General features: G+C 40.4%; 1 protein-coding gene across 5 annotated transcripts in view; it reads right to left on the reverse strand.

Moving 5' to 3' along the window:
• The window catches only part of LOC116692217 (nuclear receptor coactivator 3), a 64599-nt gene extending 47341 nt beyond the window's left edge, over positions 1-17258 (reverse strand). For 2 of the 5 annotated variants that reach the window (XM_032520318.1, XM_032520320.1), the window contains exon 1: positions 17128-17258. The gene's annotated coding sequence lies outside the window, so the exon portion shown is untranslated. Of the gene's footprint in view, positions 1-13367; positions 13408-17127 lie in introns of all 5 variants that reach the window. The other 3 variants (XM_032520321.1, XM_032520323.1, XM_032520319.1) reach the window with 2 other exon arrangements.
• Between the last annotated feature and the right edge of the window lie 5785 nt (positions 17259-23043).

Genomic DNA, 23043 nt, shown 5'->3' on the forward strand with positions numbered 1-23043 from the left:
TTCTAGTGTTAAGTAACATTTTCAATGCAGGAATTTAACTTGCAACAGTATTTTTTCAGTGGTATTAGTACTTTTGCTTAATTAAAGGATCTGAATACTTTCTCCACCACTATCCAAAACATGCTTCGATTGATATCACCTACTGAGGAAAAATTTGAACAATAAAGGGTTGGGGGTTGTTGAGAGTAGAGCTGAGAGAGAACCTACACATTGAGTTTCATACCATTACTAAATGGGTGAGAATGAATTTAATTTAGTCTGAAACAAAAAACTAGTATGGTATGTACTAGTTTGTGTCATAGGTTTAATAATGTCAAGTGAGCACTGGTCAATTGTATGATGAGAATCGTTCTCTAGCGTAGCTCTGTTGTTTGTGAGAAAGAAATGCATAAAAGTTGTGCGAATTCAGCACACACCTCCGTTTAAGTCTATTATTTATTATTTGTAGTTTTATTGTTATTAGGATGTGCACCAAGTAGGCACACTGTTAAAAATTGTTAGAAATTTTCTAGTTTGTTTTTATTGTTGTGTTATTTGTGTGGACCCCAGGAAGACCAGTGACCAGCTAATTAATAGGGATTTAAAAAAAGACTAAAGAATACAGCAGTTACTATTATTACTGCTCATGCAACATGCCGATTTTGCAGTAGGTTGTAAATGAGCCTGACAGAAGGAACAGATAAACAAGCCTCTGTGACATCACAACACCAACAGTGTGACCTCGGAGGGGAGGCGGAGGGGCAACCAATCAGATGAATTCGGCTTGGCCGGCCTGCTGCTGCACACCAAGGTGACGAGGTGGGGGTAGCAGACCTTGGAGTGCTTTCCCGCTATCCTGAGATGAGTGATGCTGCAGTTAGTGGGACTGGAAAGAGGAGCTGGTGGATGGGGATGGCAGTGTGTGTGTTATATATATATATATATATATATATATTTAAAAAAAACACACACACACACACACAGTGTGTGGCAGGAAAAGAGTGATAGAAGGTGTGGCGGTTGAGGGACGGCAGTGAATTAAGTTGAGGAGGTAGTCACGTAACAGTCGGGTTCAGGCAGAGTTGAAGCCACTTGCTCACTGTGCTGCAGCTGGTAACATTTACCTCAAGTCTTACCCCATAAGTGTGTGTGTGTGTGTGTGTGTGTGCGTGTGTGCGTGCGTGCGTGCGTGCGTGCGTGTGCAAAACAGAACTACCCTTCTTAGACACACACAAACCCTTCTGAGGACCACTTTAATAAGCATCCATGACCTTACAGCACAAGAAACATGAAACTAACCTCCTACCTTAAAATCCAGCTCTTCTCTACCCAGGGCTCACAAAAAGGTGAAAAATTGCGTCATCTTGCTCTCTTTTAAGCAATGAGAAACATACACATCGCCCATAAAACATCACGTCACTGACCACAAAAAGCGACCTCCCTGCTCTCCCAGAAAAGTTGGTTTGTGAAAGTTCTGCTGAACTCTGTGTGCACCCTGCAAATAACAAAAAGAGAAAAACAGAAGCAGGAGAAGAAAACCACCCTCCATATTAGGCACCAGCACAGTTTTATGGCAGATTTAGGCATATGTAGGCAAGGGCTTATCTGTAACCCTTGCTCACAGTGGTCTGCTGCTATCTCGCCTTCATGTACTTGCAGAGGCTTCTACACTATGTGAAATCTGAAGCTCCCAGATAAAAGTTGACAATCACGGCTAATCATGACTGATTTAGAGCTTTGGCAACCAAAATCAGCCTGTGTCCAAAATTTAGGACCACATTCTCATGTTTTCTTAGCCTGGGAAAACCCTCACGAACTTCCGGCAAATTTCAGATTTGCTCTGCAATTCCGTCTGGCCAAGAGCCCATTCAAAGCCCATTTCCAAAATGATAAATGTTAATCATATCATAATTTATTTCTGTATTTTCACAAATTATATGAAGTGACATAACTTTATTGATGACATGTCTCTGCTTGCATATTTTTAGCCTTGCTAGCAGCATGGCTGTAGTGATGGTAATGTCCACTACTTTGGCTCTAATATCTTAGCAGCCACTGGATGGATTACCATGTCATTTTGCACAGACATTCATAGTCCCCTGAGGATGAACCCCACGGACGTTGGTGACTATTTGACTTTTTGTCTAGTTCCACCATTGGGGGCAAATTTGTCCAACACTTTGGTTTATGACCAAATATCTGCAAAACTAATAACATTCCCATCAGCCTCAGCTGTACTCTGTGCTTAGTGTTAATTAGCTAATGTTAGCATGCTAACCCTCTAAACTAAGATTATACTAACATTATACCTGCATTACATCAAGGTAGCACTGTCATTTTGAGTATGTTGCCATGATAGCACTGTCATTTTGAGTATGTTGCCATGATAGTATTGGCATTTAGCAGAGTAGCTAGCATGGCTGTAGACTCGTCTTGTTTTCTCCATTTTCTGCGTGGAGCTACAATTCACTTCATTCATCGTCTGACATGCTGAGGTTTTCTAATACGGATTGCAACCAAGATTTTATTTGACCCAATTTCGCACATTGTGACATACAACAAACCTGCAAGATTTCTGCTATCATACAATGTGTTGGGGTCTTTAAAAGGTACAATGAGTGCTGTACTGAGTCCAGTCAAACATGCAGCAGAGCCCCACGAGGGATGCTGCAGCCCTCTGAGGAGAGGAGAGGAGGTGGAAGAAGCCCCAGGTAGCCTCACAGCAATGCACCATTAGAGAAAGGAAAACACAAAGCCAAGCTCGCTTCTTCTCCAGCCACTGTATCCCTCTCTCTCCCACTGACCAGCTAAATATTTTATCAGCTGGCAAAAGAACCTACAAGCCCCAAGGCCAGGGGTTCTTTTTTGTTTGTTTCTTTATTGAAGAAAGTAAGTGTGTGCATGTATGTCAATGTGTGTTTTTGTGTGTGTGTGTGTGTGTGTGTGTGTGTGTGTGGTGTGTGTGTTAGATTGGGAGGGGACAGAACAGAAGTGCTTTTGATTGGTCACTTTGAAGTAGTTTGTCTGTTTCGCTTCCTCTCTCTCTCTCTCTCTCTCTCTCTGTGCATCCCATGTGCATCACGCTGCTCAGTTCAGAACTGGATGAACGACCTTGAGCAGGCGCACAAGGCTGTGTTGCCATGGCAACGAAGCCTCGCACAACCAGTAACAGCTGGATGCAACAGCACTCCCTGAATTTTAGCGGGAGTTGCCACGTTAATAAAACGACTCTCCACGTCTCCTCCCCCCTATCTGTCCCCCCCTTCATCTCTTTCACACACAAACACACCCACACACACCTGAATTAACACAAAAGAAAGCCATGCTCGTACAAAGACAATGTTTGATATTAACACACACAAACTTGTTTTAGCTTAAATGCTATGATTCAGGCGTAAAGAACATGAAGTCTGGGCACCAGCTAACTGCATGCTGCGAGAAAGAAGCGCAACAAAGAAGAAAAACAGTAGAGGAGGGGAAAAAGACAAGGGAGGAGGAAAAGACAGAGGAGATTTCAGAAGACGGAAATCAAGTGTGAACCACAAGCAAAACACAGAACTGGGAGAAATGCACCGAGATGGGCACTTGACATTCCTCTCACACAAGAAAAAGCTCTCAGAAAAATAAAGCAGCAGAGGACATGAGCTGCACTGAGGCATTCTGGGGAAAGAAAGGAAACTGAAATCGAGGAAACGCAGTCAAGTTGACTGTTGTTCTGAATGATGGTGCATCAGCTCATCCCAGTTTGATATTTAGTTATTCCATTATCACAGACATAATGTATAAAAAGGGGTGCACATAACTTTTTCAGTGAGTTACTCAGGTGAGTCCCAGGAGATGTTGGCTGGTACTCAACCCTTACGTAGCGTGATCTTACTAAGTGCAGGCTTTCTCAATGTCCTCTTCACTGTCCTCTGCTTCAGCTTCCTGCATGGTAGATGATGAAGATGCTTTAGATGCACCTCCCTATCCTTGGTTGAGCCTCCGATTAACTGTCTCCATCCACAAGTCAACAGCTTGCTTTGGGTCAAATGTCTCTGTGGTCTGCTTCGACAGGGGAATGGGCATCAGGGCTGAGAGGCGAGCATGTGACAGACGGGGTCTGTACTTGGTTTTTATTATGTTGAGATGTGAGAATCCCCTCTCACAAGCTGCACTCCTTAAAGGCAGTGTACGAGACAGCTTAGCCACCTTGTTGAGTAAGCATCTGGGTTACTTGTATTTACTATTTGGACCAAGTCATACACAGAAGCGGCTCCCAGGCGTTTTTCTGCCTGCTTTAAGCGCATCCATTCTGTTACAGGGGCGTCTTTGTCAAGTTGCAAGGTGGCCTATTATTTCTTGAGAATGCTGCAAACTGTTGTGTTTCCAAAACTGAGGAGGTCTTGCAGTGCGTGCCCTGTGGCCTTCACAATCAAGCAGAAGTGTGAACTGTCCAATGGCCACCATGAGTTCATCCTTACATTCTCCAATGTCCAGCTTTTCCTTCTGAATACTAATGGATTTAGTCTTCAAAATGTTGCCACTTTCAAGCATGTTTGACAGAAAGCACTGAAAACGCTCTGGGCAGATATGCTGCAAGTCACTATTATAATTCGTAGCCAGTTGCATTTTAATGGCTGGGAATATTCTTAATATTTTTAACAGTGTTTCATGCCTCCTAGCAGACCATCTGATATTATGAAAAAAATATTATGAAGTTTCACAATGGAGATCCCATTTTCTTCCCACAGCTTCTTCAGTGCAGCAGTTTTTTTTTTGCTCCACCTTTTTGTAAATAAAACTGCAGCAGCTTGACCACAGAGCAATTAAATGTCTCACAGTAAGGAATGTAACGATCAGCTAATTTGATGCTATTCTCCAGTGTGTGTGCGGTGCACAGAATGTGCACAAGGGAGTCTCCAACCGCAGCAACTTGCCGGAGTTTTGGCACGACACCGTAGTAGATACTGACATTGACAGCAGCCCCGTGTGTGCACACAGCAACCAACTTTGTCCAGTCATCCAAGCCTGTGTCCTGGAAAAGTCCCACAAGTCCGTCTGTTGTGGCCTGCGCTGTTCGGTCACCACCAAATTCAATCAATCCAATAAAGACTGAGGTAAACTCTCCGTTGCAGGACACAGACACAATGGAAATGATTTCCTGCTCAGTTTTTGTGATGTCCTCAGATCCATCAAAAAGCAGCCTGCAAAATTCAGCAGACTGCAACTAGCCTAGTAACTCGCCGCTGATGGTGTGAGCGATGCTCTGCATGATCCCTGTGGCCCCTTCACGTGAAGGATATGCACCTCCGACATTTAATCCTAGCCGCTTCAGTAAAGGAACATCCTCAGAATAGGAAGACATGGGACGTGCATGTTTAGCTTTATGGAAGGCGACGGAAAAAATATTAAACAGAGCTTGCCGCTGTTCTTCATTCAGGTTGTCTCTCCATCTGGCAAGTGGGCAACTGGACATTTCTTCTCGGCTAGCTTGTTTATTAGCAATGGCTTGAGTAACATTCGTGTGCTCTTTGCTCTTTTCATGTAATTTCAAATAAAGGATGGTTGAAATTCTTTGAACCTTTAGAAAACACACCTGTTGTGTCTGCTAGATGTGGATTTGAGCGGCAAACCTTGCACCACATTTCAGTGCGCTCACCGTTAGCTTCAAGCCACTTCACATCTTGGAGCCACTTTTCCAGAAAAAAGTATTTTCTTCGGCTCTGGCTAGTTTTCTGACAGTAGTTTACAAGCAACATGTCATGTGTAAGGCTAGATGAGAAGATCAGTTATGTACGCAAAGGCGCATAGTAACACAAGTGGCATTACGTGTTCCTGATTTTTGTTGTGCATGCGTACCAGTTATGTGCACCCCTGTGTATGAACTACTTTAAAAAGGTCCTCAATGTAACTTTCCCCCCAAATACATTTTTCTACTCAAATGACAAAAGACCTCTGTATAGAGGCAACCGCTCTACCAACTATCCGGGTGCCCCAGATCAGTGTTTAACAAGACAAACATTACCTTAAAGATATAGTGCATAGTGTCTGTCTCCCCCGTGAGGAATTCTAGGTATTGAAAACAAAATTGTCAACGCATCCACATAATACAAGCCTTCCGTGGTCTCGCATCACCCCCACCCCTCTTCCACACAGTTACTTGAAACCAAGGAGGACACGGAGGATTTAAAAAAACATGGGCTCTTCAAAAGAGGTCATTATCTTCACTCAATTCTCTGCGTGCAAAAGCCACAAGACGACAACCTTCTGAACACAACCATACTGACAAATCCAGAGAATTTAGTGACGCTTAATTAGCTTTGTAGCAACTCATTTGGCAATGGCTTGAATGTAATGGACGTTCATTAATATAAAAAAGTTACACACTAAAGCTTTAATAACAATGAAATGTAAAAAAAAATTGTAACATCTGTAAAATAAAAAAGGAGAGAAATGCTCATTATTGGTCCAAGATGACATCTTCAAATGCTCGTTTTGACCAACTTAAGGCTGTTTTACGGTTCTGCAGAGGCTCCACGCAGAGTTTTTGCCGTGGCGAATGTATTATTATATTATAGCAAATGTAAGGGGCCTCATGTTTATACTTGTGTGCTGGTGTGTGCGTCGAGCTGGCGTGTGTGTCGAGCTGGCGTGTGTGTGTGGGGAGTGTGTGGTAGAGCGAGGGAGAAGCGAGAGAGTGACAGCGATTGGTTTCGGAGCGAACTTACTCTAGAGTCATAGTGAGAGAAACCAAGTGTTTCCCCTTTGCTTTCTGACCAAAATGAGACATGTTTAGCAGGAAGAGTTAACCTTCTCCCTGATTTCAGAAGGAAACGCTACATCGCTACAAAGCCACGGCCGAGCAACTTGCATCGTGCACAACATTTTTTTAATTTATTTCTTTATTGAAGGAATTGCACAATACAAGTTACATGTCAAACAATACCTTTCCCTTCAGTTTTTCTTTTCTAATAAACAGGAACAAGATTACCCTCACCCACCCTTCCCATACCACTCTTGGCAGTTGTGCACAACATTTTTTGAGAGTTGCACGTCAGGCCACGGCATAGGGTTCGGAATAGATTTTTGTCTTCATGTACCTTCTCACGTAGCAACGGCACACATTTTTTGCCGAAGTATAAAACAGCCTTTAGAGTCTGAAACTTAGAGATAATGAAACTCATTGGCTTTGGGAAACAAGAGTGAAAAATGACTCTAGGGGCACCAAGGAATTACTAAAGAATTAGTATAACCATGTCCCTGGTTTAAGAAGACATTGCAACCTAAAAGTATAATGTTATAAAGGTACAGGTATATCAAAATATAAAGTATTGTTTACCGTGGTGTTATTGGTGGAGGTTGTGTGGCTTAGCTTACTTATACAGTGGCATGGACGTTGTACAATTATTGAATATATGCTCATTGGGCTCATTTTTTGTTAACACGCAATAAAACAATACACTGCATGGCATGTAAACGTAATTTATTCCAAAGGAAACGTGATGTTCACAGGATTTTTCACCTTAATATGTGATAACAAACGCCATTTTCCACCATGCATCCTGGCAATGGAGATGGGTCCCAAGCTTGGAGCTCTGCAGCAGGATACTATTGCAGCTGAAGTACAACCCTTGTTGCATGCCGTTCCCAATCTCACTCTCTCAATGTTGTGGAGTTTGGCCACGAATTCTTGTCTTTTTTTTACAGTAAATTCAACACTTTTAATTATTACAAAAATGCAGACATGATTGCAAAAAGTGAGTGGTTTCAAATGATTGTTTATTTTAAAAGAAAGAAATAGTGTCACACACACCATCTAGCATTTAGATTCTCAAATGTAAAGAAGGATTTATTCAAGCACTGGTGTAAATCTGAAGTATAGCGGTGATGTGTATGTAACTACACTTACAGGCATCACGTGTAAACAAACGATGGCAACCGCAAACATTGTGGTGTCAAAGGCGGGTTTAATTTGCATTTATTTTCCATGCGATGTACACATAAGTTTGTGTGTGTTACAAATCTTACTTTCACATATGGTCTTTCTTTTGAGAAGTACAATGTCACACTGCTCAAAGCGACGCAAACTTTAGCTTCCATTTAACAAGAATTTCTCCTATAATTATATTTCTCTCATGAGATGTTTCTTATTTTCTGCCATTTCTTATTAAATTGCATGAACCAATAAAAATGCAAATCAGTTCAGAGCGCACATACTTATGCTTTTAGTCAATGTTCTCCCTTCATAATAACTATTTGGCTAGCCGTTTAAGTGCCATCTCTCTGCTAGTGCATCAGTGACAGATGAGAAATGAGTCAATCCCCCTAAGACTGTTTTAAATGTTACTTTTGTAATTATCCTTTAGGACTCTGTTTTCTTTTCACACATACATGGTGACTTGGGTTTCCCTAGCTATTGGGATGAGTTGGTTTTTTGGGTGTGTTGTGTTTTCATAGTGGAGCTCTAACCCTAAGCCTAACATTTTAAGCCAAACCCAAACATGGATGGAAAGATGCTATTAGAATGTGGCTGAGTTCCAAATCGCACACTTTGTATTTTTATTTATAGTACTACTGCAGCTGCCCTTACAAAGTAGCTGTTGCATGCACTATGCATTCAATTGGGATATACTACTTCTTCATCACATTGCACCTTGAACTTTACCCTCTTGCTCACATATGCAAGAGGGTAAGCCTCTCCTCTCTAAGTGTAGCTCCTATGGCACCATTTTGATGCTAACAAGCATCACCCGCCGTTAGCATTTCTTTGACTGACATTCATTTTGACGTCACTTTGACAGCAAATAACTTTACATCTGAAGCGTTTAAAGACTCTATTTGTCCTTTGTTTATTTCTAAAGAAACACGAGAATGTATAAAAGGCCCCATTACCTTGTTGATCACATAATGGCTCCGTAGCGGACGCTTTTGTAAAAATCGATTGTGTCATAACACTCAACTTACTGTCGCACAGTAGAGGAATCACCGTATAGTACAGGGTAGGCTCGCAGATGGTTTGGACTCACATCAGCTGTTTAGGTTTAATCACTAACGTTAACTAGCATGTTAGTTAGCAGTAAATAGCCTGTGCCTATGTTATCTCCTAACATATACCTATGCTCTCCGTCTCTGCTGATTGGGAATGATTGAGATTTCTCTTAGCACAGCTACCAGAAGACTTACATCTTTCAGACACGTTGCTCACGTAACATCTACACCAAGCTCAGTTGGAGGCTACTCTGTAACGCTCAGCCATCACCGGAAAAGTGCTTCTAATATCCTTCACTGGTCTCCATCCGGAGCAACGGGATCTGTTGGTCCATTTCTTTAACTGTCTATGCATATATGCTAAGGAAAGGATTGTGGGTCAAAATGGCAAGAAAAGCATGCTGGCTTACATACTGCAAAATCTGACCGGATGCAGTACATCCTGGTATTTTTGGCATACGGGATTAGACAAACTATGTATGAAATCAACTAAAATCAAACCAAAAAAAACATTCAAATACATGCAAAAATGTCAAATAAAAAGAAACTTTAAGCTGGTCTTATCAATATTTTTTACATTGTGTATATTGTATATATGTGTAACATGAAACCCACAGTTGGCATCTTTCAGTTCATTCACCCACAACTTTCCTGTTTTGATTCACTCTCAAAATAGCAGCAGGTAGCTGCTTACAACAAACTGCTCTGAGCATTTAGTAGCTAATGAGTCAAATACTTCAGATGGTTTAAGTATCTGACAGAGTTGGAGACCAGAAACTAAATTGAAAAGGAGAGTGAATATTGGACTTACAATCGTCAGGTGGCTATAAAACGACTTCAAAATAAATGCTCCATTCTGCTATTTTTCTAAATAGGCAACAGTTTGCTGAAACCTTCACCACATCCAACATTATAAATAATAATAATGAAAGTGCTGTGGCCAGAAAAAGGAAGTTTAAGTTGCAATGTTAGCAGTCATTATGAGTAAGCACTTAGACGATGAAACATATTTAAAATATATATACTGTATATATGTATTTATTTTGTACTCTGTAAAAGAAAAGATATTGCAGGAGGTATCAACACTGAGAAATGATGTGCGGCACCAACGTTTCTTCATGCATTGTCTTGACTCATGTAAGCCCGTCAGCACAACCACTAGAGCATCGACTCCAACACACACAGCATGCACACCACAACTGACAATAAGATAAGCAGCATATATTATATATATATATATATATATATATATATATATATATATATATATATATATATATATATATATAGGAATGAATATATGAATATATATAGGAATGAAAAAGGAAGTAACATTTTATTGGGTTATTATTATTTAAAAGTATACATTTTTTCCCCAGTGTATCTGAGTGTAGACTGCTTAATGTGTTATTTGGAGGGAGAGACAGAGGGGGAAGCTATCTATAATAAAAAATATCAACAAGTAATTTAGATCATCTTGAACACTTTACATCTCCAATGTTAAACAAATAAAACCCAAAGCTTTCAAAAGACAGTCTGTGAAGGACCTTCCTTAATAGTTAGGAGGAGCTTGTCCTTATCAGCCTTGAAAGCAGCCAGCATGTCTTTTTTGCTTTTTTGTTTTTTATAAACGGGATGTGGGTAGTATTTCTGGTTTCAAACTGTTAGCTGTACGATAAAATAGAGCTCATTTGGGTGTCAGAGCTAAAGCCAACACATAAATCCCCTGCCTATCTCCAATTCTTTATCAGAAGAGCAGCAGCAAAAAGTGTCTCTTGATAACTTCGCAGGCAGGAATGATGGCTCTGTGGTTTCTGGCTTCACAGGAAAGCCATAAATGTTGGCAGATATTGACTAAACATAATATGCAAAATCATTAGAATTCAGTTTTTTTGTGTTTCCCCTTTAAGCTTATAGAGGACCGATAGGGGGATTCAAACACTAGTTTTTAAGCACTACTTTTAAGGCCAAGAAGCACTTCCCTAACTAACTACTATTAGTTTGTGGAGTTCCAGGTTACATCAGAAAAATCCCCTTTCAAGAATGGCACAGTCTGTGGGAGCCGGTCCTGGATGTTATCAGAGTTTAGGCGAACTCTAGCCGCTTTTTCCTGTTCTCCGTCGGATTTCATGGAGTTCACACTCCAGCTAACCCAGCAAACCCAGCCAGCATTACACAAAAGAGCGTTACGTTTGCCAAACACACCGGTAAATCCACATCCTAGTGTGTGGAAAGTAGAGATGGGGATCCTTGTTCAGAATCAGAAATACAGAAATTCTTTGTTGCAGTTGCACAAATAGTAGAAATATTAAGTAGAAATATAAATAAAGAAATATAAGAGGAGTGGATATGAACGGTATTTACATAGTTAAAGGAATGTTATATGTATTTACATAATTAAGGAGTTGTAATGTGAACAGTAATAATAATAATAATAATAATAGATACTGACACCAATTTCTGACTGCTTAACATTCCGAGTCTTTATCGATACCAATATCAATACTTTTCTATTATTTAGTGAAAAGTCAAGACGACAAATTCTTAATCTTAAGAGAACTAGGGGTGCAACGGATCATAAAACTCACGGTTCCAATCACGGTTTTGAGTCCTGCATCGGTTAAATTTTCAGATCAGGAGAAAAAGGGGGGAATTAATAATTTATTAAGACTGTAACAACATTAACTAACAATAACTTCTTTTACCAGTGGATTGCTATTAAACAACAAAAACGGATAAGGAGTATTTTACAATAACTTTGAATGCCTTCATAGTTTTAGCGGCAGATGGTTGTACGTCCCGGTGTTGGAATCCTCCACAGTGAAATACAGCCACACGACACCGTTTAGCTTTCAGCATTTTAACCCTGTTTAATCCAGCTACTTGCTAACGGTGGGCTAACATCAACGTAAGCTGCTGCCATGTGCCGGCTAGTGTTAACTAGCGTCCCATGCAGCGATGCTTCTGTTGCCTCTGACGTCCGTTCTGGAACAGAGCATTTACTAGGATTTTAACGCTCACATTGTACTCGTAAATAGATTTTTCGCCTCTATTTTCAGACATAATGTTATGTGATCCACTATTCACTATAGAAGTATCGATATACTCGTACCTTATTGATTTTTGGGTTTTGAGAAATTTTTAACCTAATAGAATCGGGTCTCTAGATCCATCCCAGTGGTAAGTACAAAAAAACAACTATAAAGTATCCAAGATTAGTATCTAATAAAAGTCTGATCTTACTTTTTTCCTTACTTATAATGATGTGTTCACACCGAACGCATGCAAACCTTAAACGAGGTGCAATTACATACAGTACAAATTCAATGCAAAGACACAAATAGATACAAATTCGCAGCGGGCGACGCAAATACTGTGAATATGCAAAATTGCTATTAAATCACAGAATAATCTGTACCGTACCTCAAGAAGCGCTGGGAGCAGCAGTCATCCAGACACTTCCTGGAGAAGTCTGGGAAATTCACAAAGCTGTATGCGCCTCCGGGTGATAGCCCAGACAAAACAGTGTTTGGTTTTCCAAAATATTTGGGACTTCCACCACAGGTACAAAGCAGCAATAGTGGTTATTCTGGCCATGGTTGATGGCGGAGAGAAATGTTTTTTGGGATCTTCACTAAACACAAATGATTCCAATATGATCCTGTTGTCAAACTCTTTGGTTTGGTATGAACACAGCATAAGACTAACCAGCTCTTCACTGCAATACAACAACAATGCTGTTTTTTTCTTCTCCATATCTTTTACGTTGATCCTTGACTGTTGCTGGATGCTGAGTGCCCGGGACGTGCAGCTTTAGCCTCAGAATGTTAGCATTGTTTAATATATATAGCTATCAAATGCAATTTTAAGACCCATTTTTTAAGATTCCCAGTTTTAAGTCCAAAATCAGAATCAAGTACCCATTGTTATAATTTATACAATATATACAAGTATATACATTTTATATTATTTTGGAGTGCTAAATCTCCCTTTTTTGCTAATTTTATGCTTACATTTTATTTAGGGAGAGTTGTTGAATGGCTGCTATTGTTAAGATACATTTTTATTCTTTTTCTTTTGTTGCATTTCAATTTTTTATTATTTTCCTCAAAACAAGGTATTGGAAAAACTATTGTCTTGGTATAGATGTTGAAACTCAAATACCAGATTGTCATTAGTGTCAAAAGTTACCTAACCCTGGTCATTTGGGACAAGTCTGATAAGAACGCATCAAATCAAGCGTGTCGAGTGTTCATTGCTCGGACTGGAGATGCTAGAGTAAAGTACAAAAATGAGCGAGATAAAAAAAAAAGAACCCTCCTCCACAGAATGAAATCAATGAGAGCTGGTAAAGATTACTTCCTGTTTAACACATTAGAGACAGTCACCAACAACAACAGGACAACGGTTCAACTCACTTCACTGCAGTTGGGGGAGGCAGGGGACAGTGAGAGGGACCTACCACAGAGAGAGAGAGAGAGAGAGAGAGAGAGAGAGGAGAGAATGCGGTTTGTTTAAATAAGAGAACTTCCTGATTCCACAAAAGAGGTAAAAAAAACTACAGATTGGAGACTGCAACAACTTTAACCCTTGTATTTTCTTCACTTTGGGGACCCTCTCGTATCCCTCGGGTCAGATTGACCCGTGACTTATTTGGGCTTTTAAAAACAATTCTGAAAAAAAAATTTACTTCATAATATATTAACAAATATTGACTTTATCTCAATTTCAATGTTTGAGATAACATATGTGTTTAGGGAATGCAATCAGTCTCTATTAGAACACAATTAGAAAAGGAAGTGTGATTCAGTTTTTGTCATAAGGTTATAATTCATGTCAAAAATACACTATGGAAAAAACATAAGTGGTAATATCCAGAATAATTTCTGAATTGAGTAAGGAATACATGTTTTTCACAGAAAATAAGGTAAGGTCGTTGATTTTCAAGTAGAAAAAAATGTAACTTGTACCATTTTTCTTCTTGTAAAAATCTGAAATGGGTCAATTTGACCCGAATACCATACAAGGATTAAGAAAAGACAGAAATGCCAGGTAGAACTGCATCAAGAGGCTCCACCTGAGCCCCTCCCCTTATTGGACACACCCCCTCCCTCATCCACACACACTTACACACAATCACAGAGCTTCCCAGGCTGGTGTGTGATGTCCTGCGTCCCTTCCGCTCAGCCTCGTGAGCCCTGCCCCCAGCGCCTGACCCAGACACCAGCATCCCCTGCTAACCTCTTTCCCCCTTCCCCCCCACCCCATCCCATTCAGCAAACATCATGCATCACTGTCACCCTCTTCTTCCTTGTCCATGCATTCATTTCACCATCCGCTTAGCGAAGACCCCCTCGTGGGTCCGAGCAGCTTGCCCACACCCCTCACCAGTCTAGCTTCCCTTTAATTCCTTGTGAGCAGGTTGTAGGCGTGTGTCGGTCTGCACGCGCGCAGAGACTCGGGCCACAGAGTTGACTGTAAATCTGTCAAGAGGGTTGCCATGGTACAAGACAAGAGCTTCTCATCACCTCGCCCGGCCAGCAGACAGACAATTCAGCCACAGAGCTGAAACGGTTAACAATACTGATCTGTCACAGATCCGTTTCAGGGACAGATACGTCGATCAATAGAAAATGAATCGCCAACAATTTTGATAATCAATTCATTTTTTTAAGCCCTTAACAAAAGCAGCAGCTTTCCAAGAGTTGACAAACTGTAAATCCATTGAAAGCAGAAAGAACAGCGAGACGAGAACCTAATATCACCACGACAACGTTAATAGGAATGCATACAAAACCGAGCAGTAAAATAAACAGAATAGGCAAGAAACAAGACCTCGCAGGACATTTACACCATGATTGTGCCTCTGGAGATTTGGTTCAGTACCACTCTGGCTAATTCTGACCTTTTGATTGTAAACATTTCAGGAGAAAATAGAAGAGTGATATTTTTTATTCTCTTTTTGCAGCATCTCTAACGTGAGTATTTGCTGCTTTTCTCCGATTTATATTACTCTGGCACACGGAAGCCAAGAACGGCCCCGGATTTATTTATTTTTAATACACTGTTATCGCATGATAACGACTTATTAATTCATTATCTCTCGATGTAACAAAGTTTGTTTTCTCAAAATATAAAAAAAAAATATATTATTTAATTATCTCGACATATAGATGGTTTTATCGAGATAAATTAATTAATAATGTGCTGATGTAATGTTGGGTGCCACGAACGGCTTCCGTACATAGCACCATTAAATGAATTAATAAACATTTAATTACGTTTTGCATTACATTGCTAAGTTACCGTTAGCCTACGTTTACGTTACCTTAGCTGAAGCAGTCAGATATATAAGAGTTTGTCAGCCTTCCATCCTTCTGTGTACAAATGGACTGCACAACTGGCCGGTAGGCTCCAGCTGCAGCCAGCGGCGCTACGGAAGCCGTTCGTGGCAGCGCATTAGTTTGAATTAAAGACGAGCACATTGTTAATTAATTCGGTATCTCAATAAAACGATCTTTGTTATGTTGAGATAAAATAAATCATTTTTTATCTTGAGAAAACAAACTTTGTTCTATTGAGATAACGAATAAATAAGCCATTATCACCAGAAATAAAAAAAATAAATAAAAAAAAATATCCATGGCCATTCTTGGCTTCCGTACTGGCAAACTTGGATTTTTACAATTTTATATTGGTAATGTTTTAAAACTATTTTTTCACATTTCATAGATGATATCTTATAATTATCATTAATTACAGCCTTATTCAGCCACAAAAGCCATAGAATAGATTGAAACACTGACTTCAGTGTAATTAACTCAACCTCAAATCCTTATCTGTCCTCACAAAGACATCGGGATTGCTTCCATTCTAGACCTACTGTTTATACACACACACACACACACACACACACACACACACACACACACACACACACACACCCACACACACACACACACACACACACCACACACACTGAAGAGTAACTGCTCTTTTCCAGTGTGAGCAGGTATTGTAACAGAATCTGGTGTCATACTCAAGGACATGGTGGTTTTCATGCACACACACACACCACACACACACACACACACACACACACACACACACACACACACACACACACACACACACACACACACACACACACACACACACACACACCACACTGACTGGCTGTTTCAGGGATCAGACCATGGAGCTTCAGGGTTATGCACAGGGCCACGTTGCTGCCCCCTGCAGATATACAGTGAGACAAATTATTAAGGATGAATCAGATGACAGGAGGATTGGTGTTTGATGGAGACCTAAGAGGGAATGACACGAGCACAGCGACCATTCACTATGTCACCTAACATGTATAGGCAATGCATGCCCCATTCAGTGCACCGACTTGCAAACTGGAGCCATACAGTAGAGTCAGTGCACTTTTTACCTCTCAGCAGTCGGGACCCGAGCACGCAGGCTGGTTGACTGACAGACAGTTAGTCAGCATCGTCTGCCTCCTCGCGTATGGCATATGGCAACAAAACCAGTCAAATACACCAGTAGCCGCTCTAAAACATGACGCATATGACACACGGCATGTTGAGCATGTCTGCATGCACTTGAACAACAAACATTTCGGTCCAGGTTCCCTAATAGTGCGACAGCGTCAGGCTCAGCTGTTGTACAGTTACCCACGGACTATCACGGACAGGCGAGAGAAAATAGAAAACTATCATCCTGTTTGTGCATGTGTGTGTGTTTAAGCGTGAGTATGCGAGTGTTCACGTGTGTGTGTATGCTCTCCCCAAAGAAAAACTTCCCGATGCTCTGTACCTATGTGGAACCACTTCTGCGATCCCAACCAGCTTGTGCGTAAACTGGCCAGCTTTGCGCGATCAAGTTAAGTTGATCCAAAACAATCTGGTCCGTTTAATTTGCAGCGCTGACACTCAGACAGGACTCCCAGCGTGCACTTCATCGTCGTCATGAAACAAGGTTCGTGAATCTTTGCTGTCATGTACTATATGACCATGCACTGTGCCCTCTCCGCACCGTAGCGATGCCAATATTGTGTGTGCACTGACGCTGGGAACAGAAGTCAGTACATTTCCGTCCTCTATCGAAGTGTAAACCAAAAGCAAAGTCGCGTTAAATTAGCTAAATGTTAGCACACACGCTGCACGAGCTTACCTTGTGGACGTATCTCTCTACCGGATCGATAATTTCTTCTTTACACCATTAACTCTCCGCCATCTTCGGCACTGTTTGTTTAAATGGGAAACACTCCCGTAGCCCAAGAAGCCAGTTCTGTAAATTGAGGCGTCGCGGGGGCTCCTGGGTAAAGGAGTTCGTTCGAACAAAAAGCCGCGCTTCCGGGTGCTTCGTCCAACCAGGATACGGACTACAGGCCGACTCCACCACCGCAGGGGGGTGGAGGTAGGGGGTGGTGGTTGACTTGGGGAAACAGGCTGTCTGTCTAGCAGCCTACAGACGGATGTCAGCGACGAGACCGGAGCCGAGAGAAGACATGCACGGTGTGTGTTTTTAGTCAAATGAAAAGGAAACACTCATTTGTTTTGCTTCTTGGGGCCCGGAGGATGGAAAAAAAAACACAATTTCCAGACTTTCCACCAAAGAGAAGTTGTTTGGCTGGAGGGGATGGCAGAAGTAACGTTACCCAAAGTTGAGAGCAAATTAGGACGCGGTGGTCTTCTCCTTATCTGATAATGAAATTTGGGTATGGCTTATTTGGTAAATTTAAAAGTCTCTTTGTGTGCCGTATTAAGTTTACCCTCTTAAGGGACCACCGGGGGTTTCTTAAAATCTTCCACTTAACTTCGCAAACCTTTTCTAAAAAAAAACCTTTTTATTTTTAAAAAATGTTGTGGTTACACTTTTACAGATCCTTTTTTTCAGTTAATTTCCTTACATTATTAGCCTAGATTAGATTCAACTTTATTGTCATTGCGCAAAGGACCACACAACCAAAATGCTTTACCAAATGCAAATAACATATTCCGTCGAGTAAGTAAATTGCACTGGTGATATTGGCGGGGTAGGAAATATGAAAAGCTGTAGCTCCAGTTTAAGCGTTTAGAAAAGGACTTGCATGACTACACTAAGATACAAGTGTTTGCCCCTATAGCCTCCCAAACAAGTTTTTGTATTTAAAAACCTATTTGGGCATAAACCGATTCTGATTATCCACCTGAACACAAATCGGATGTTTTTTTTCCACTTTACCGTAAAGAAGTACCACAGTGCGAGTTTACAAATCGTCATGTTTAAAGACACATGCCAATATTCAGACCAAAGGTCTGTTCTTGATTTTCTACTACATGAATTTTCGTAAACCCCTGCTCCTAGAATGGAGAAGAAAACCCCACACTGTCATTCATTCAAGAATATCGCAAAAACCTTTTAAGTATAAATTTGTAGTTAGAACTAAATTTCAAAAAAACTAGATTGGCCTTCATCTTCAAAGCCTTTTTATGGCCCAATAACTTTAAGGCTGAAGAATAAACATCCATTTTTCACAAGAAAAAATATAAATAAAAACTTTCAAATTTTTAGGAGCAGTTTTTTCCATTAATAATTTTTGAATAATACTTTTCTGAATGGCTTTACTGAAAAAAATGTCTCGGTATTTGGAATTTTAATATACTTTATAATACTAATACTTTTTGGGACCTTAAATACATTTTTAAATCAAAACTTTTGTTTAAAGTATTTCTCCTTTGTTTTGCTACTTTTACTTAATTAATAATCGATATTTCCCCCTGCAATTTTCTTTTACAATAGAAAATTTTCCTGTCAATCAATAATTGTTTTCTCTTTTCATCAGGATTTTCTTTTTTTAAATTTTATTAACGATTTTGTCGACCATCATTTGAGAAAATGTGCTGGTAGCTTTTTCCAAACAAAATGTTAAATAAGGGGTTTAAAAAATAATTTTTGATCTTTTAAACATCAAAGGGTAAGAACTGTTGTCATATTTTGGTCTTTGTAAAACAGAAACCCTCAGCTGAATCACTTTAAAAAAGCCCCCAAACTAAATTTAAAACCTTAAATCCTCCAAATTTAAATTGGCCACACATGAATAAAAAAAATCTTGAAAATTTACATGGCCCCAACTAATGTTTTTTTTTGTATACAAAAATCAGGGGGGCTTTTTATAGATAATTTCTTCAGTATCTTGTTTTTTTCTATCAAAAATTCAGGTTTTTCCCTTCCCCATACAAAACACACCTAAATTCACTTCACATCCTGCAGGCTTTCGTTATTATGATTACTTTATTTTTTTTACAGGAGCCAGCCTTCTGTGAACTTGGTTTGTTTCACCGGAGGGACTGTGGCTCCTTCAGGCCTCCTATCTCTTATAGATGAGGTCCATATGTGGTCTCCATATGTGAGCTGGCAGGGTCAGCGTGGAGCCGTGACTTCGGAGCCGGCTGGCCTATGAACTGGGACACGTCGGCACAGTGCCCTGACTGCTGCCAAGATATACAAGGCAGGCACTGATAGCACCAAACTGGCGTCTAAAACACACACACACACACACACACACGCACACGCACACGCACACGCACGCATGCACGCACGCACTCACACACAGAGTGAGTAGGCTAAGGATCCTGTTGTGTCGATGACAGTGGGAATGAAAGAAGATGAGAACAGGAAGGTAAGAGACAAGTGAGACAAGATGACAAGTTTAGTTTAAGGCAGTTTAAGAAGACGCAGAGACAAGATCACAGATAATGATAAATTGTGCCTATTGCCTGAAGAGAATGGTAGCTGAGAAAACCTATAGGTTTTCAAAGAAACACAAAGTATGAAAAGGGGAGAGACAAAGCAGCTGTGGGATTGTCAATGTGATGGAGAAGAGGAAGTCTTGTAGCTCAAAGGAACACAGAGGGAGTTAAAATAAGGTAAACGTACACCACCTTTGGCTGGGTAAAAGAGGGAAGGAGGTTATTCAAGACAGAGAAAAGACTGCTGAGAGTGCGAAGATGTTGAAATAGGGTTGTAGAAAAGGCTTAAAGCAATTAGCCTCATGGGTCAGGTAAAATTCATCAGGCAATACTAAAAGAACCACTAAGGAGAAGAAAAATGTGATTAGAATATGCACACAACTGTTCATTTTACAAAAACAACCGATCTGAAACAATTGTGTTGCACTGTAACCCTGCAATACACACACACACACACACACACTCTCACACACACTCACACTCAGAGACATAATTACAGGGAAAAGTCCTAGCCAAAGGATTTACAGTTTTAAGCCTTCTTTAAAATAAATTAGACTTGGAGCACATTCGAGTCCATTGGCAGGCTGCACTGAACCAATGTGTAAAATATAAATGCAGGTATAAGGTTGAAAAGAGAGAGTGTGTTGACTGTTTAACATGACTATCATTAAAGAGTACCAGAAAGCAGCATTGCACTTCCATAAAGTTGGGCGACCTGATGATGTCATCAGGGTTCTTTTATTTAAAGCGCCAATATTATGCTCATTTTCAGGTTGTTTTCATAATTGTATTTTGAGGTTGTACCAGAATAGGTTTACATGGTTTCATTATCAAAAACACCATGTTTTTGTTGTACTGCAGATCCTGTTTTCATGCTGTGTGTTTAGGTCTCTGTTTTACCTACAGAGTGAGACCTCTCTCTTCTGTGCTATCTTTGTTGGGAGTTGCAATGCACAAGAGCCAGATAAGATCACATCAGTTAGCTACTCGTTCTCCAGCTTTGGTCAGTACAAGCAGGATTAGCTGGGAGACTTCTTCTAAACGAGGGGCACTTCTGCAATACCTGGAGAACAGGGACATGTGAGTAGTTCTTTTGAAGATTATGGTGCACCAGTGTAGCAGTGTTTTGCCATTGAGAACGAGCTAGCATGCTAGCGCTAGTATGATACGGTTAGCCACCTCATCTCGACTAGTGACGTAGAAAGCCGTGCAGATTTTGAACAGCTCACCCGGAGACTGAAGGCAGAGGACATTCAGAAACCGCGTCTCACTCAAAACAGCATGGATAGTTTTTTTTCCCAAGTTTGTTTGCGTGTGGAAGTACCAGAAACACAAAATAACACCCCAAATAAAAAAATAGAAAAGACATTTTTTTTTCATAATATGGGCACTTTAAGTTTTGGAACGCTCACACAACTGACTTCACAGAATGAGTAGGACTGAGCAGAACAGCTGGACTTAATTTGTAAAACTGAGTGTACTTAACATCCCCGAGAAAATCCTGTTTCTGTTGACCTACAATGCTGCAGGGATGAAGAAGTGTACTCCAGTGTGTCAGTAGTACACTGTAACATCACTAAAGCCGCTTTTCCACTGGACAAAACCCCCCCTCAAAAACTCACTAAATTACATCTGGCTTTTTTCTTTAGAAGTGAAGATTACAATTGGACAAAATAACTGTGCAGTAGTCATGGGTATTTATCGGCTCCAGCTCTGATCGGCAGTGATGGAAACATGACACCCGGATGGACACGCTAATCTTTGCCTCTTTTCCGGCAAAATGCTACAACTCTTTGTCTTCTCAGACACAAATTCCATCTGTCTCAGTGCAAGCGCTCGAACATCAACCAAATTAGTCAGCACCGAGTTTGAAAGAGAGACTGAATAAGTAACAGATATAAAAGAAGTGACCATATTGACATTTTCACTGGCCTTCATGCTGCTTTTTAATGTTTACTAACCCTGTTTTCCAGCACATGTGTGACGTTGAACTTGACACACACCAGAAAAACAAAACAGAAAGGCAAACTCTTCTACTGCCAATGGGAAAGGAGTCTATCGCCTATTTTTAGCAGGTTTTCCCATGTTTCAAAACCCTGCATATACGCCCTAATTTTGGTGGGAAAATGGTTGTACGTGTGCAACAGAGCACACTTCTCTCCACACCCAACCACATCCCACTGGTGGTCTTTAAGGCTCGAGACCACTGCACTACTTTCATCTTGGAGACAATTTTATAACTAAAATTAAAATAATGTAGATAAGGTAATCATCATTTTTATTAATGTCTTCCATTTGTTAAAGGAGCATAACAGTATTTGTCCACATTTTAGCTATGCAGCTACAAAGCACAAGTTGATTTTCATTCCATATGAAAATGAGAGGAAAGTAATGGCTGCGTCGAAGGTAGAAAAAAGACATTACTGTATGATTTGGACAATGGTTGGCAGAAATGTAAAGCATGCTTGTGCCAAATGGGCTAAAGCAGGCAGAACCCCTGGCGTGGTCCTTAACAGACATTATTTATCCTTGGGTTATTCTTGGTACACTTTAACAAAATGACTATGCATGAAGGGCAAAGCTGCAATTAGATTATTAGTGGTATTCAGACCATTTGTTTCAGAACTTTGCTTACAAAAAAATGTATTCGAAAATATTGTTATTTGGAATTATTACCGCCTTTAGAGACTATCTGCCTGCTATGCCGCTATTGCACTTGAAACACTTATATTCATTAGGCCTTTTCCTGATAAAGTGAACCAGTCGAGAACTGTTTTATTGTAGCCAGCTGACTTTAGTTTGCAGTTCCACAATATTTGAAACCACATTATTATGGTACTTATTGTCGATCATTTGGAAAATTCCATATTGTTGCCTGAGGCTAAAAGAAAACGGAAATGGCAGAAAATGAAATGTAATGCGAAGAAACACATACACGTACACTACACACGCAACCAACAGAGTTCAACTTGACCATAATCTTCAAAGATGCAATGAAGCACACTTACTGCTGGATATCAATCTGTTAAATGTTTACAGTGCTGACAGAAGATGATCATGTTTTATTTACCAGCATACAGTTTATTGTTAGATGAAAATTTAGGGGACTGCAAAGAAAGTTGTTGGGAAAGTCAGAGGAAGTGGGAAGCTGATTAAAATTCTAAACAGGTAGGGACCAGGCTTCAGGAGAGTAGTGGAACAGCTACCAGCATGCATCGCGCAACACACACACACACACACACACACACACACACACACACACACACACACACACACACACACACACACACACACACACACACACACAGATGTGAGAGAGGGACAGAAAAGAAGCAACCCATAGGCAGAAAATGCT

The sequence above is a fragment of the Etheostoma spectabile genome, chromosome 7 (assembly GCF_008692095.1).
Source record: "Etheostoma spectabile isolate EspeVRDwgs_2016 chromosome 7, UIUC_Espe_1.0, whole genome shotgun sequence".
Classification (NCBI taxonomy): Eukaryota; Metazoa; Chordata; class Actinopteri; order Perciformes; family Percidae; genus Etheostoma; species Etheostoma spectabile.